The sequence below is a fragment of the Thunnus albacares genome, chromosome 4 (assembly GCF_914725855.1).
Source record: "Thunnus albacares chromosome 4, fThuAlb1.1, whole genome shotgun sequence".
In the NCBI taxonomy this organism is placed as follows: Eukaryota; Metazoa; Chordata; class Actinopteri; order Scombriformes; family Scombridae; genus Thunnus; species Thunnus albacares.
Window position 1 is genome coordinate 11,543,384 of NC_058109.1, and position 17,700 is coordinate 11,561,083.

The following is a 17,700-nucleotide window of genomic DNA, read 5'->3' on the forward strand; positions in this document are numbered from 1 at the left end:
TCCAGCCCATCTTCTGGGCTACCGTTGGCACTCCAATCGTTGGACGCAATGGTGGCGGCTCCCCCTGGGCCCGACCCCGAGCCCCAATATCAAAGGATCTGTAGGAAATCTGTGGAAAAAAAAGATACAAGTTGTTTAGTTGTTTTTAACTTTTTTTTTAAATTCAAATTTTACAACTTAATCAGAGTTCAACAACCCATGAAACCCAAACAGTGTTCAGCCTTTTTTACCCCGACAGCAATTTAAATGATAAGTTTGGTGATATTTTATGTTTTTCTGTCTTTTAACAAATCTCATAAAAAGACCAAAATCCACAATATGATGTGATTTATTTATTTATGGATTGCAGACATAAAACACAAATCCAAGGCTTAATGTCAAGATGTTAAAAGATGAAAACACAAGAAATACAACATAAAAGTGAAACAACAAAATCTTGATATCCAAAAGTACATCACCACACATTAAATAAGAAACATTCACAAAAAATCTAAGAACAACAAGGACAATGTGATGGCTTAAGTAAAAAAGTTTTTACATTCCATTTTCAATGAGTTGATGCAACTAACAAGTACTGGCTGCTCATCAAAAGCCTGACATATCTTATTCCTCTGCACCATAGACCTTCATTGTTGTCCAAAAATCACTTCAAAATATATTTGTCAGCCACATTTTTCATGTGACATGTGACATGTTTCTTCATTATGTGAATGTGGGCACTGTAGCTACTTTGAGTCAATCTCATATACACTATAAATATTCATTAGGGCCAAATTTCACAAAATTTGTGGCTGAAAAAAGTCCCCAACATATGCACCATTTCCTCCTGTTTGAGTAACATTTGCTAAAAACTACAGTACCCAGCGGTTTTAGAAAATTATTTAGTTTTCTTTAAAAATGAAACCACATGTTTATAACCTGTTTTTAAGGATTTATGTATTTAGTGGGAATGCATGTGTTTGGGTTTGAGTGACACACACAGAGTAGGAAAGTCTGAAAGTATTGAGAGACAAACTCAGAAAATGTTTGGGTTGGTCTTTTCGTGGAATTTGTTGACAATAACAGAATATAGAATATCACCAGCCCAACTGTTTAATATATACATTGTTTATCCAATGGGAAAACAATCACCAACAAGTAACATGTGTGCTGTAATCATCTGTAAATCAATATTTTTTTTCTAATAAAGACACTTCACCATAATGTGTACAACTGCTGGATGCAGGTCTTGCAATACTAGAAACGTCAGTCAATATAAGGTTATTTGTAGCTTTATTTGAGATTGTTTATTGACTTTGACCTCAGTTTTGTTGCCAAAATTACTCTAAATTATCCAATAGTCCAGTGGCCACAGTTGGAACTGCAGGTCATGTGACATAATTGACATAATTGATAACGTCTAACATTAAATTACAAGCCATCGTTTTATCTATCAACCCATTATTTTTGTGGCATTCATGTGTGGAGGCAATCAGCCAGGTGGAGCAGGAACGCGGAAGCCTGAACATCCCTTTTGGCGTTTGTGCTGGATGAACAAGTTTCATAACGTCTGGAACAGTGTTACCACCACACAGTCACACTTGGAACTGTGTTAACTGGTAGGCAAACAGGTCTCCATTGTTTCCTTATTCTGAATTGATGATTAAATTTAAGCAAGCAAATTTCCAATGGATGCCTGCAGAATCAGTACGTGGAGCAGGGACTCAATCAGGGCTCAAACTTAACTTTGTACACTTTAGACAGAGAGGACAATTAAAATGATTTATCACAGATTTTTCTCCTTGAAAGCAGCTTTTATTTCATCTGTTTTCCTCGCTGTGCGGCTCTTCTGTCGTATGACTGATTTAGTCTCTAATCTTTTCAGATGAATTTAAATAAAAAGGTTGATGATTGATCATCTAATCATTTGTATGATGTTTTATGTTAAGGTCACTTTGAATGATTTTAACTATTGATAATGTAGAAAAATAAAGATTTTAAATTTGGGGCGGTCCACTCCGGTTCATTTCGGGACGGCTTAGATTGTATTTCGGGACGGTTATGGGATGATGGTGAAAAAAAGTTACTAAAGAGCCCTGGACTCGATTCAATTCAATTCAGTTATGCCTACAACCTAATTTTAAAAGTGTTAACTAGCAGTTTCACTTAATCTTTTACTTTTCTTTCTTTAGAAGTTTAAATATGTGGAATAATTACAGTAGCTGCATAAAAGCCCCAGAAATGTGTGAGGTTCGTGTAAAGCACATTGAATACAAAATGTAATCTATCCATAGGCCACTACTTTGGCTTCCTTTGACATTTTCTTTATTGCAGTCATTAAATTTGCATGGATAAACAATGCTAACCGTAATTATTACTATAATTTCCTAGATTTTATTTCTCTGAAATGGCCAAATGAATTCAAGATATTCCATAAAATGAAGTTTAAAGACCTCACTAATCAGCACTGGCCTCAAAGAATTCTTGTGGTCTGGGAACTGTGTCCCAATGTGGTTGGCTCATGGCTGACTGCAGGCAAAGATCTTAAGTATTTTTCAAGCTGCCTTTTCAGCATTGTATTGTTTCTGAAATGGAAGTCTATGAGGTAACCCATGATACTCCCAGGATGCTTGTGTTTCTACTTTAGCAATTCTGCAGATGCTGACAAAAATAAAGTATAATGGATAAATACAGAGAACGCCACAATGTGGGAGAATTTCAATGATTAAATTATGCAAATATTTAGCATTTACATGTTAGAATGTTAAAAACATATCATGGACTGTGTGTTTCAAGTAGTTTTTTCTATCCATATTTTTTAATTTCTACCATTTCTGAGAGTTTTTTGCAGTTAGAAACAGTTTTGTCTTGTTGGTTCTTGTAACATGAAAACAAACCAAGCAATTGCACTAGTAGCTTTACTGCTAGTGATGATCAGTGATATTGAAGTATGTGAAAAAATGAAAATATCTGTGTGAATCTATCATCAAAGTCACAGAACTCCTCGCTTGTGTGAGTCTTCGCAGTATAATTACACCAAAGCTATATGTTCATATAATATAATCTCCCTTAGTCTCTCCCTCCCAGTATTCAGAAAGATACACACTTTATAATCACTGCAGTTACACCAAATCACCCAAGAACTACAAACTGGTGAAGAAGCAGAGGTAGAGGATTAGTGATACCTCCTTTCCCTTCATCTCATCATTTAGAAGGAATTACAAGAGATCAAAGGCGAGGAGATCAGTAATACTGTTCCTGGAATGATTTTCTACCACACGCAACATACAACATGAAATTTATGGACGTCACTGAACCCAAATGAGAGTTTGACAAATATCCACAAGTCAAGCTGCTAATTTTAGCTGAGAGGCTATTGGTTATGGCGGACCCCTTTGCAACAGGGTCATGCTGTTAAAACTCAACACTGAAACTGAGCACTCATCGGCAGCTCAAGTGATCCATCTCAGTCCTCACAGATGACGCTGTGGGCTCCCAGTCATTGCTAACTACATAGAAGTAGGGTTGGGGCTAGTTTAATGATATTCTGTCCTGTCAACCTGCTAATTAATGCTTAAAATTTAATACAAATCCCAACGAGAATAACAGAAAGAAATGTGGAGTAAGATATATTTAAGTAAATAAAAAAATAAATGGAGATAGAGCTGCAACAAATGGTTGACAAATCAATTAGTCTATCAACAAAAAAAGTCACTATTAATACAACTAATTACTACTATTAATATAATTTTATATTACTATTAATTGTTTGAGTTCATTTTCAAGCAAAAATGGCTAAAAATTTTCCTCAAATGTAGGGATTTTCTGAATGCTTTTGTTTGTTTGTTTGTTTGAATATCTTTGTATTTTGGACTGATAGTTGGACACAAAAAAGTAATTCAAATACATCACTTTTGGCTTTGGAAACTGTGATTTGTGAAAATCATTTTTCATTATTCTCTGATACTTTATCCACAAAACAACTAATCAAGAAAACAATCGGCAGATTAATCGTTAGTAGAAAATAATCAACTCGTCCTCATACCAAAACAACAGAATAGGTCTATTTCCAATTACTCCCAAAACAACATATATGAGTGTTTTCTCTCTCTCTGTTTCTCTCTCCCACCTCTATAGGGTGAATGGGGACCAAACCACATACAGTATATGCCCCTTTCCAAAAACCATTAAAAAACACTGTTAAAAAATAATGATGTTTTATGGTGTGACAACGCTGTGGTGAAGGTCTGGTTAGGTTTTAGGCACAAAAACCACTTGGTTAGGGTTAGGGAAAGATCATGGTTTGGGTTAAAATGTGGCTTATACTTCCTTAAAGTTACGCAACCTTTGTCGTCATGGCAACAGTAAACACCATGACATTATGGGTTTTAAGAAAATGTCGCGGTTGGAAACATGACACTCGCAGCTGGAAACGGGAAGCGAACAGTGCTCTCCTGCAGCAAAGTCCACTTTTTGCTATCTAACTATGTAGCCATCCACCCAACCCGCCTCCTCCTAACAAGGCAAGAATCATCTTATCAAGTCAGTTTATACTGACGTCATCTGAACTGCGTCACTTCCCCGGGTCATAATTACTACAGCTGCTAGATGGTGTAAACATAACTATAGATTGTTTTTGCCAGCCTGAAATTTAGACCTATACTGTCGTTTTTCTTGTGAGGATGGGCTGAATAATTGTTAATTGCAGACCTAAAGGAAATGTAATTCAACTTTAAATTTAAAGAGCTGAAGAAAATAAAACAAAGAGAACACATTATGCATTTGTCTCAACATGTATGGTAGCATGTTGTGCCATTATTTTAGTCTTGTTGTCAGCAGCCTGTATGGTGGTACGAATTAAAAACTAAAACATTTGTAGGCACAAAGAGCCAGTGGCATCAACACTGTGCAACCTTTAAATACACATTTCTGTCTAAGCCTTGAGTAAAGCAGATGCTGTTTGTGTGGTCTGGTGTGTGGTGTGGTCAGGCAGCCCAAAGTATTTCATTAATGAATGCACAGGTGCTGTGGGGCAACAGCTTCAGTAAAGCCAGGGCAATAATCAAAGACTAGTGGCACAGTGAAGGAGGGAGGGAGGAAGGGGCGGCCACTCTATTGTTTATCTCCAATTATAGCAGAGAAAACACCGCAAACCCTCCTCCGCACTGCGAGCTGTGAAGAGCAGCAAAACACCGCTCAGTGTAACATGCAGATCTGACGACCTCGATGGAGCTCCAAGAGCTCACAAGAGTGTGTTCAAGTGAGGTGCTGCGAAAGAGAGGCTCTTCACTGAGAGAGGGGCCTGAATTCCAGACATGTCCTTATTAAGAAAGGGCTGCGAGTGCTCACTGTTTCTCCTCCTGCCTCCCTTGTGTCAACCCAACGCCCTCCCTCTCCCCCTCTACCTCCCCCCACTCCACCCAGCGCTCAGAACGTCTCTACCCAAATAAGGACAGGAGACCAGGGGATGCGTGTATGGGAGGAGTGGGTGGTGGTTGGGTTGGTTGGTTGGTTGGAGAGCTGAGGGAGAAAGGGGGTGTGTATGGGGGAGGAGGGGAGGGGGGTATTTGGGGGGTTGTGGTGGTGGTGGTGTGGGGGGGGGTGTTGTCCAATTTAGGCGTCCACTTTGGGGTCTGGAAAACAGTGGGATTGTTCCAGCTGGAATGCAACATCAGCACTGAACACGCTCCCGCTTCGTGACGCTTAGGGCACTGACTAGAGGAAGGGCATTGTCAGTGGAGCCGTTTTTCAACACATCCTCTACTGGAGTCAAAGGATTTAAATCAGGACAATAGTCATGACTTCATGATGAAAGTGAGTGATATATAAAGTTACAGAGACAGTTTCACAAACCAGATGAAGACCTCTGGGATTCAGTTTTCCAACATGATTTACTGCCAGTGCGTCATTTGAAATAAAAATCTGTTGTAATCAACATATTGATTATATTAGAACAGCTGTTACCAACACACTATAATATCCCTTTGAGCCAAGTCTGGGTGAGAAACTGCACAGCAGTAATGACTCACACAACTAAATAAACTGCAAATAGACCTCGCACACATGAACACATACAATACAATACTGTACATAAAACCGGTTACAGATAATTCAAAATACAAACAGTCCCAAGCAAAAAGCTGTGTGTGTGTGACTCCTTCAGGGGGTTGCCAGATTGGAGTGTTTATTACAGAGAAGCTCATGATTGAATGATACACTGCGCTCACATTTAACACAAAAATCATGGGCACACCTCCCCTCCCACTTTCTGGGAGTCAGGCCATGGGACTCTGAGACCAACATGCTACAGAATTCCAATGTGCAGCAGGAATGTAAATAACGCTGCAAAGCTATGCGCCTCGCACGTTCATTCAAACGGCACCATTCATGCACCAGAATCCCTCTTCCCATTTTCTCAGCCCTGAACGGAGCGATCACATTGCAGTCTGTTTTCAGCAATCGGCTTATCTCTGCTCCAGCTCCATCTATGAACCAACCAGAGTTTATTGGCACCGCACTGCGTTTCCTTTCTTCTTTCTAGACAGGATTGTGTGCGGTGAAATGTCCCAATGAATTCCAGTAATTCTACTGAGTCACTCTCAGGCTGCTGGGTCACACGGAGGAAAGCTGTCGGCACAGCCTAAATTAGGAAAGGGATTCCTTCACAGACATTTTGTTTAAGTGTGCCACAGAATGTAAGAAATATCTTACAAACACCTACAGCCAGGAAAACAAACAGAGCTTGTGTGTTTCCTTGAAAACAAATGGATGGCCTGACATTTAGGAGTAGGCATAATAACACCTATTCAATCTGAGAAAGCAGAGCTAACTGTTTTTGTTTTTTTACATTGCCAGTTTTTATCCCTCAATTTTATCTTCCACTGAACATGAGATCATCTTGATGGTCTCAGATGTACCAACCAGATGGATTTCTACTTACGCGGTGGAATTCAAAGTCCACACTGAGACAAGACCTTGAGTCAAAATGATTCTGTCATGTCTCCAATTTTTATGGCCTGTTGGCAACATCTCTTCTCCTGACCACTGGTGGGAAAAGAACATTTGTCTGACGCTTAACACCAAATACGATGGATCATAGAAATACATTTTCACAGAGACTAAACATCCCACCATGAGAGCCATGCAGTCACAAAAGTGTATAGTAAGTGACATACAACATTGTCAAGTATACTGTATATGCCTGCAAGTTTCTGACTTTATCCAGTTAAAACGTTTACGCATCTGCTGTTAATTTCACACACACACATTACTTGTTTGATCCTGAAGTTCTGCTAAAAAGTTCCCACACTTCAACTGAAGTTTCCTAAAGCAACTGAATCTCAACAGGAGCATACAACAGTCAGAGAAACTTTATTGTAATGATGCCAAGGTGGCCTGAGCTAGACACATAAAGACATGACCTTTTTGATGTTACTCATCAAAAATACTGTAAATACCAGAGGGCAACACAACAGATGGACAACTGCATTTTCTCAGGCCAGTTCTCAGGGTTTTTGAACTCTGGTGAAGGGATGCACCGATCCCATACAGATATCAGATATCGGTCCAATACTGACTCAAATAGCTGGATTGGGTATCGTGACAATTGGGCTAATCTTGGCCAATCTATTTTATAGAAAGGAAGACACACCAGCAGGGTCTGTTGTTCCATTAGATGCTTCTCTCCCACTGAAGTCGGGTTGCTGCTGTTGTTCCAGCATAGTGAAGCACAAGGCTTAGACAGTACAAAGTGTGCGCTAACTTATAACACTAGTACCAGCCGATGTGAAGTTGTTTTAAACACTATATTTAGTAAATATCAGCTGTCCCGAGGAGCTGGTGTAGCCTCAATAACACTGGCTATTGTAGCTAATCTTGCAAAGAGAAAACCAGTCGCGTGTGGCCTAAAATGTAATGGCAAAACACCTAATTAAATCCAAGGCAACGTATAACTTAACAAAATCGCCTGACTATTTACTTTATAACCATGGTGGTTATGTCAAAGCAAGTGAAAAGTCAAGTTTCTGTTTGATTATTTGGCAATGGCTGGCTCAGTTAGCATTAGCTCGGTTCTTCAGGCAAATTTCAGGCACTTTCCCCTCCAGGATTACTTTCTTCTCTCTGTCATGTCACCGTCAATCTGGCACCGCTGAGCCGTGTTACACAAGTTTGGTGACCCATCAGATTCTGTAACCGGCAGTGTTGGAAGAAGTACTCAGATCCTTTACTCGTTATAGCTATCCTCTTTTCAAAACTGTAATGTTTTGTGTGTGTGTGTGTGTGTGTGTGTGTGTGTGTGTGTGTGTGTGTGCGTGCGCGCGGCACTGCACGTATAATATCAATCTAGATAATGTCATATATCTGCATTGCAGTCCGAGACCAATGTTGCTGAATGGTTGTAAATGTTAGCAACCCAAATCAGCTGTGTAAGCTGTATTTGCTGTCTTAAACACAGCCCATTCCTCTTACGAAGGATGAGTGAGTGTATCCCTGCGAACAAATGACTTGAATCACTCACTCATGAATTCATGATTATATTATATAATTCTAAACAAATACGTAGATATCATCTATGTATTTATTTGTTACATTTTGTTGTACAGAGTTAGGAAAAGAATGATCCCAGTCTCTTCTACACAGTGAAGCATACAGCTTATTTATTAAACACTGATCAGTAGTCAGAATCAGCCGATACTCAAAGCCCAGATATCGGTATCAGGACTGAAAAAGTCAGATGACAACAGTTAAAGAGGCCAACATCTTTATGCACCTGGTCCATCGGACTGAGGAGACAGAAAGACACTTTGAGCTTGGTCATGAACCATTTACTGTTACAAACATTAGGAGTGAAATTGTAGTAGTTATGTGCACCTCCACAAAACCTCAGTGGGATAGGTGCTAGATACAAAAAACGTAGGACGACCTGTAGTTGGTCGAAACATTGCAAATTAAAGTAAAGAGATCTCTGATTCAGTTTACTGGTACTATTTGTATCGTAGTACAAATATTAGGAGTCACAGACTAAATGATCCTATGTTGTTGTTTATGTCTGTATTTACAATAAATGTTTTCTGGGTGCTTTCAAAAACAGTTCATAAATGCGTCATCCATCATCTTGTCTTCATTCTACATCTCTACTCAAAACAAAGCAGTGTGCAAACTGATGAGCGCTAATTCTTAAATAGTTTAACATATTTAACACATGATTTTTGTGTCAGTACGATAAAAGTGTCAGTATGATAAAATAACATTTTTTTAAAGCCCAAAAACATCGCATGACTTAAGATAAAAAGTGTGAAGTAATAAAATAAAAATGTTTTGGTTAGTGTTTTGGTTCGAATATTATTTATTCTTCCCAAAGTAAATGTTTTAGATCATATCACACACAAACACAAAATCAGCCTCCCCCTCCTGTCTGTGAGCGTGTACACCCCCATCACCATGACTCAATTCTACTGACTCATGTCCCGAAGCAGATTGTTAACAGATTTCCCTTAAATCTGTCCCTTCCACTGTTGAGCCATCAAGCCAGTTCTGTTTAAGTCCTTCCATATATACCTCCATCTGTTGGCTAACTAATACACTACAAGATTTGTTCATGTCTTTAAAAAATGCAGTCTTTGTTAAGTTGCTGCTAGAGCTGGGACACTTATTGGCAAAGAAGGGACCCCCGCTGGCAGCGAGAAAGCCCCCCTGCTTGGCCGCGAGTTACACACACCTCCAACCTAACTTGCATTTATACACAACAAATCCACAGCCTAAAAACCCTTCCACACGAAACCCACAAGTCTTGTTAAGTTTGAAGGGTGCTCACAGATGCAGAGTGAGTGTTCTCTGTCGCAGTGAGAACCCCCCCCCCCCCCCCCCCCCCCTCCCCGCCCCCACCACCCCTCCACCCTCCACACACACCAACAGCCACACAAACACACACTTGACAGGGGAAACAACAGGACTTGGCGGCAGGAGGAGCAGCTGCTCTCTAAGGTCAGATTACAGATAAAGAAAACATTTTAGGTTCCAGGCCAGGAAAGCTGCTCTCTGACAAGAACTGGAAATGCTGCCTTTATTCCTCCTGACACACAGATGCATTCACAGCAAATGCACATGTTTAAGCGTGTTATTTATTTTTCTATTTAGGGGATAAATCGAAGGCGATGAGCTGGCTTAAGTGTCGGCCTGTCTGCTCTACATTCGCTCCCGACACTGGTGCCTTCCTCAGACTCATGAAAGCACGAGCCCCATCTCCAAAAATCAGAGTCACCACCCTCCCCTTGCCCTCCTCTCCTGTGTCTGTGTTTGGCCCTAATAAATTCTCTCCAGCTCCTCCAATAACTTCCTCCTACTTCCTATCTGGCACGGGGCTCAGGAAACAATCAGAGCTGAGAGTGAGAGGAGGGCAGGACAGCCAACAGCTCACACGGCAAGAGGCAGAAAGAGAGGCAGAGGGAAAAGTTGAGACAAACACACACACACACACACACACACACCACCACCACATGCACCCCTTGTCAAGTCAAACATTTGCAGTTTGATACCAGCTGCATGCCCAAGAAAAACAATTATGTCCACAGTAACGTCTCGCACGCAAGAATGAACAACCGTGTTTTCAGTGTGAAAATGATCCGAGCTGGAGGAGTCAGACATACATTTTTTTTAAACATTATACCGTAAAAATCACCACAACTGATTCTTATTTGTTGTTTTCTTGTAAACAAATCACACAACATGGAAACAGACTAACTCACTCTGAGGTAAGAAGAGGTTACTGGTTTCCTGAATGACTCACAGAGACTCAGGCGGATAAATGAGTATCACACGTCGGGCCAAGAGCATGAACATAAGATAGGGCCTGATTCATTCATTCATTGTTCTATTTTAACGCTGGATGCTGCTGGCTATGTGGTCTACCTTGAATTGTCACACTTTCAGAGAATTAAGCCTTAATCCAGCTGAAGAAGGAAAGACTGACAAAGTGGGGCGAGTGCGCCAGAGTGCTTTTTTTTTTTCTTTTACAGCCTGAATCAGCATTTTAATCGGAAATTTTCCAGAGAACGTAGCGGAGAAGCCATTCTAGCCTGAATTGGTCATTTTGTGGTGAGGGGAGCGGTTTGAAGCCATAATCTGTGAAACCTTTAAGACATGCATAACTTTGCAGCAGAATGCACCAGCCAATAACTCATCTAACCATATAAATCGTGGAATAAGGCATTAAAAGCAGTTATGGCTTTGATCAGGGCCATATAGAGGGGATTTTCACAAGGAAAAACTATGTTTGACATAAATAAATGAACCAAAGATGAAGCTTGTTACACTGGTGCACATTTAATGTATGCACATAAAGGCCTGATCATGCTCAAACTGAACTGGACACCTGTGTACTTTTATAATAAGAGCAACAAAAAATGAATAACTGTGCTGTTGAAGGAGATCATCCCCCAACCCAAAACACCCTGAGCAGAGGGATTAAAGGGGTTTCACATGAGTGCCCTTGGGTCACTAGAGCTTCAGTGCGACACACAGGCCACACACACACACACACACACACACACACACATCTATGAAACACCAGACAGGCCCAGTGTGAGCGAGACACTCCTGTTATCTATAATGGAGGCTGGAGTAGCCGCAGACACTGGCCCACATACCCTCACAGCCATTTCTTCCCCCCTTGAGCTCTTCCCCTTTAGAGAACATTTATGTGGAACATCACTCGTAACAGTTGGTTGCCGGAGAAAGAACAACTAAAACGTTAAGCAACTTGGGGACAACTGACACAAAGACTATACTGTTCTAGGCCACTCCCCGGCTCCTCCCCTGAGTGGTCCGAACAGGAGGCCAGAAAGCTTATCTGTTAAAACCTCATGGTTTGGAGGATATGTAAACATGTGCAGTGCATTAACAGGAATACAATGATGATAAATTGTGTTACAGGGGGAGTTTGAGAATGTAGGAACTTGTATATATTTTAAGATATATTTTGTCGGCGGTAGATAGGAGCATGCAAAGTTTGAAATTGTACATTTTTTCCCCTTAGGTTGTAATAAAATAGCTCATACTGTAGCACAATATGCTCTTCATCAACACAGTCTTTAACTAAACCGCTGCAAGTTAGCATCAGACTGCATATTGTATTCCAGATTGTCATTAATGCCCTTCTGCTGAGAGCTGCAGGCTTTTCTCTGAGGCCCTCTGTGTGCTCACCACGCAGACATAAGTGGTATTTGTTCCAATCTGGGTTGACAGAGGGGTAAGTGTCCACCATTTGGACGACTACTTCTGGGGATGGTGCTAAGAAAGCGACCAACATCTGCACAAATGGGCAAAAGCTCATTAGCCGCTCTTCTGTGGGTTTAACACAAACGGGTGAAGCCACTGCTGACAAACGGTCAACAGACCTGCATCCAAAGTAAACACACTGCAGCACAAAGAAAAGGATGCACTTCAGCACTGGAGTCAGCAGCAGAAAAGTCATTATTTGAAATGCCTACAGTGTTTTAACAATGTCTGATTAAACGTATGCTTTAAAAATCAAAAACATCAGAGGATTACAGATTTTTTTTTTTTTTGCCCTCATGAAGAGAACACATGCTCATTAACTCTTCCCTCTGATAATCGGCCTGAAGGAACACAGCTGGGGAGTAAAAAGAAAGAAAACGGCCACTTTAAGGGGATATTACTCCAAGTAATCTAATTGACCTCCATGACATGGGTGAAGTTGTAAAACTTTCCCTTCGCATTTAAACTCTCACACAAGTACATGCTAAACCCACAACGGCTGAGACATATAAAGTATGTTCAAGGCAAAAATACCACATTGTACGTTTGGAGGCCTGATGCATTCATGCTGCCTAAAAACAATGAAGGGAATCTGTCGGAACAGCAGAATGCTTAATCCTTTCCAGATTTACCCATCAGCATTGAAATCTATTATTAGGCATCTTGGCATGTCTCATTTACCAAGGACACATTGTTTGGTTGTACTGGTTGGTCGTTTCATTTCAGAACATCACTTCCACATGTTAATAGAAAGTGGTAGAAAGTAGCTCTTCAGAAGTACTCAACCTGTAGATTTAACCTCTCAACCATGACCTAACATACACACAGTGATCTTAATCATCCTCTATATCAGTGTTGCAGTAAAAGATCAGACTGTAGCTCAAATAGACACTGCCCGTCTTTAAATATGTCACCAAACGCCTGTCGTATTTTAAATTTACAGCCATATGGATTAAAGACGGAGCAGTAAAAGACAAGCACTGCTCCAGAGATTTTTTTGCCTCACAAGCTTGGTGAAAATATTTAAAAATAAAGTATATATTAATGATACATTACATTTCATAACTTTAAGGAATGTTGGAATGGTAAAAAACACAGTAAAAGACAGACAGACAGGTTATTCTGCTCATTGTGACTAACCTGACAAACTGCATTCTGTTGTTTAGTCAAACCTGTTGACTGGCAGTGATTTAACTCTGCGCCACAGCTCTTATGACTGCACTAATTTAGGATGAAGAAGGTGCTAACAAGCCGTTTTTAAATTTTCTAATCAACTTAAACTTTTGGCCCTGTAAAAAAAAATAAAAAAATAAAAAAAATCCTTGTTTACCCAGGCTGAACTAACAACACAGACTGAGAGCAGGTGTAGCCTGAGGTGGCACTCATATAATTATACAATTAGCTCGCATACATATCCATGCATCTCAAATCCTCACCTATGAATTATGTACTTAGTAGGACTTTGCAGAGTATCAGCATCACATGCCATGTTTGTCGGCAAGAAAGAGAGACGTAAAAAACAAAAGAAAGAAAGTGAAAGTTTGTTTCTGTCTTAGAAAGATCTGATAGATAGATTCAGATAAGGATAGGATAATATGAGGTAATTAAAGGTCAAGTGAAAGTTGTATAAAGTGTAAAGAAAAAATAAGATTATTCATCAACACATTACTCGTCCTATGTGCCGTAATTTTGAGACGAGCACTCACAGAGGCCCACTTCTGTTTACATACATTTTGTTTGTTAGCAATGACAGGCATTTGTTTCTTGTGAGATTTCTTCTCAATTGACCATAGTAGGTATTTTTTTAAAAATGTTTTTTTGTAGTGTTTTTTGTGAGCAGCTAACAGAGGAGTCTTGGTATTTATAAAAATTAAAATGATGCAACAGAAATATTTTTTGGTATGCAGACGTGTAGTCCCAGATTTATTTTTAAAAATAAGTTTTGCCTTGTTTTCTTATTTAAAATTGTAATTATTATGCAAGCAATGTTAAAATTAAGATTTATTTTTATGTCTTGGTAAACACACTTTAGATATTTGAACCAAAATATGTCATGAAAATAGCTGTTCAAAGTGTCATTATGACTGGCAGAGAGACAACTAAAAAAGAAAGTATGTGCAGCTGATCAGTCTTGGTTGAAAGAAGGATTATTATTTCACAAATGTGTATGTGTATCTTGGTGTAAACAAGCACTTTTTGTCCAATAGAACGCTTTGTCTTCATTGTCTGACAAATCAAGAACTGCTCTTACCTTTGGGATGCAGAGGTCCACAGCAGACTGAAGTAGTGTATTCCTCCAAATGGTTTTAGTTTGTCTCTGTCTGCGCCTGTAGGTATAACTGTTGGATTCCTCTGAGGAACAAGGCTGGAAGTGTTGGATCCAGGTATGAACTGTGCGAGACAGGAAACAAACATATTGGCCCCACTTCTTTGCTGTCAAAGGAGAAGGTTTTTCTTTTTGTGTAATAGTATGTGTCAATGAGCGGGCTCCCGGTGGAAATATTATTGTTTCAGAGCCTGTCAAAGATATCCCTGCACACTGGGAAAGTCAAACACTATAGACTATCAATCTGCAAATGTTTCCTTCCCTCCCAACGCAGGGAGCTCCGCGGAAAAATGTAAAAAATGACAATGATCTGAAAACTTCACCGAGACAAGCGGCATGAAAAAACTCCCCAGAAAAAAGCGCTCTTAACAGAAAGAGGGAACATTTGTGGAGAACTTACCTTTTTTTATTCTGGCAGTCACCTTCTTCTCTTCAATGAGAACAGCTGCTCAATTTAGTAAGTTTGTTGTAATTTGGCGCCTTGTTGTTTTCCGTAATATTTCTCAGAGGTTTGACAGTATAAGTGGAATGTTAAGTATGACTTTGGTATGAAATCAACGCACTACACTGGAAAACGAAGGGGGAGGGAAAAAAAGACTTGCAAGGAGGAGCCATTGGTGAGCGTCAATCAACAAGCTGGGGGGGTGGGGGGGCAGTGACTTCACTGCAGGCTCCGCCCCCCACCCCCCCACCCCCCCAAACCCCTACACACTGGAAGTGCTTCCTGCCCCAAAAACCAGTCTGACACCAATATTGGGACTTTTCACATGTAATGGGTCACGGATTACTAGTTCCCCTTTTAAAAATGTAATGAGTAATGTAACTATTTCAATTACTCAATGAAAGTAACGTAACTTATTACGTTTGATTACTTCTCTAATAAATGTGTTAAACTGGGCAATAAAGCTGAAACCTCACAACAGTACTCAACACTGATTACTGTCAAAAAAATATAACAAATATAACAATATAACCTGAATTAAGATTGGGATGTTTTTATTTTAAAGCACAACCACCAACACAAATCACAAGTATGTAGATCACAAACAACAAACTCTGACTGCAGTAAAGGAAAAATATAACCACGTCCATATTCAGGTCAACTTCACGCTGCATGGTGACAGAACTATCAACAGGTCTGAGTACAGTTCACAGTTTTTTGACACTGGTTCCTGAGTGACTGAATTTTTCAGCACCTCTTTTGTATTTACAGAAAATTCTGAGGTCATATACAGATTTAAAATGAACAAAAATCTTTGGATAGCTTCTAAAATATTGATTTTAACAAAAAGAAAATCACAAGAAAAGATGCAAAGCAACAGAATGAATGTTATATTCTACATATAAGCTTTTTGCCAAAAAGGATAAGTTCAGATGTAACCCCTTTTTACATATTTTTTCTTAGTAACTAACAGATTACAATCGGATTACATTAATTTTGTAATTTAATTACCTAACGCTGTTACATGTAACTAGTTACTCCACAACACTGTCTGACATTCAACATGGCCTTATCAGAGTTAGGCAATAACAAAATGCATCTAATACTTAAGAGCAGATTTGAAATAGTGATATTTTACTCCTTATTTTCTTTTTATACTATTTCTATTGAAGTGTTCGTGTGGCAAAAAAGTATTAAGGAAATTGCACATTCCTTTTTAAAGAGGCCATTGAGAGAGGACATAGCAAAAAATGATTAAGTACAGAAATTAGAAAAGGTTAAAAAAAACAAAAAACAGTGCAGTTAGTTATGCTGTAATGCACAATATGAAGCAAACCACACAAAGATGATATGGTGTATACCTGTAAAGGTGTACAAATGCAGAGATGTAGAAAAAACAATAAATTAAATAAATTAAATTAAATAAACATTTACATCTATCTCTATGCTCCCTCTCTAATCTTCCACCCAAGATTTGTCCTAACACTAAAACCAAACATCAAACCCTAAAATCCTACATGTCATGAAAAAACTTGATCTATTTAGAGGTTTTGTGCGGATATTCAGAACTGAGCCGTTCTGCAAGCCACATCTTCATGTTAGGAGCCTCCTTACCCTTCCACAATCATAGCAAACATTTTTTGGCAGACATAAGACAATGTCATATATGAAATATCTACATCTAAGGATTGGCCTAACATGATCTTGAATTTTTGAAATATTAACTTTTAAATAATATCTGATATGCTTAGACTGAGTATCAGAGCACATTAGGTAACTATGAATAAAAGTGGCCTTTTCTGCCTCATCACAAATCTGAGATATTGTGGGAAAAATGTGATGTAGTGAAGATTTGGAATAATGCATCTATAAGTAATTTTAAATGGTATAAGGCAATGTCTAGAGCATTAACTGAACTTGTGTATTTGCTGTAGATTGAGGTTCCAATAACCCTCATCAGTTTGTAAAGTTAAGTCTTTTCCCAGGCAGATCTTATGAGGGAGATGTCTTGTCCTAAGAAAAATGTTACATTACTACAGTTTTTCCACCTTTGAGACTTTTACACTTTACTACATTGTGCAGCCAAACATTGTTCAAGAATTTTTTCTTAAATGCTAAAAGACATCCCAAAGTTTCCCAAGTGTGCCAAATAGACATTATGTCTGTATGAATTTTGGTGAACATTTGAATAAAATGCCGCACAAGACATCTAGAACATTTCCATTTGATGAAATATGCAGCCACAAAAAACAAGCTGTCTTTGGTTTGACTATTTCACTCAGTGTTAACATCATAAAGCTTCAATGAGTTGGAACAAGCTGATCCAGAATATACGTGACACTGTCAGACAGAGTGGAATAATATGACTTTTCCAATCTTAAAGCTACTTCAAGAGAATAAAAGGATCAAAACTCAATGTTAAGTTGCAGTTTGGTTTGCAGATTAAGATTCTACTTGCAAAATGGATAATTTCTGATAATGTAAAAAAAAAAAGTTGGTGCATTGCTGCAGCTCAAACCCAAAGTTGATTAAGAAGTCAAACACAGAACCAATTACTGCATTAATAATTTAGCTCTCTAATAGACAGAATATTTACATTTGCTACTTACATGTCTTATAATAATAAGTGCTATACTTAAGTCATTGCAGGAATTTCACTTGTAAGGGAGTGTTTTGT

At 39.1% G+C, this 17,700-nt stretch overlaps 1 long non-coding RNA gene across 1 annotated transcript; it reads right to left on the bottom strand.

The window, feature by feature from the left end:
* Positions 1 to 2: 2 nt before the first annotated feature.
* On the bottom strand, positions 3 to 15,170 carry LOC122980278. The gene is made up of 3 exons (XR_006403020.1): positions 14,982 to 15,170; positions 14,507 to 14,646; positions 3 to 109 (listed from the first exon to the last, which is right to left on the bottom strand). It is a non-coding gene; the product is annotated as an uncharacterized LOC122980278 (long non-coding RNA).
* Between the last annotated feature and the right edge of the window lie 2,530 nt (positions 15,171 to 17,700).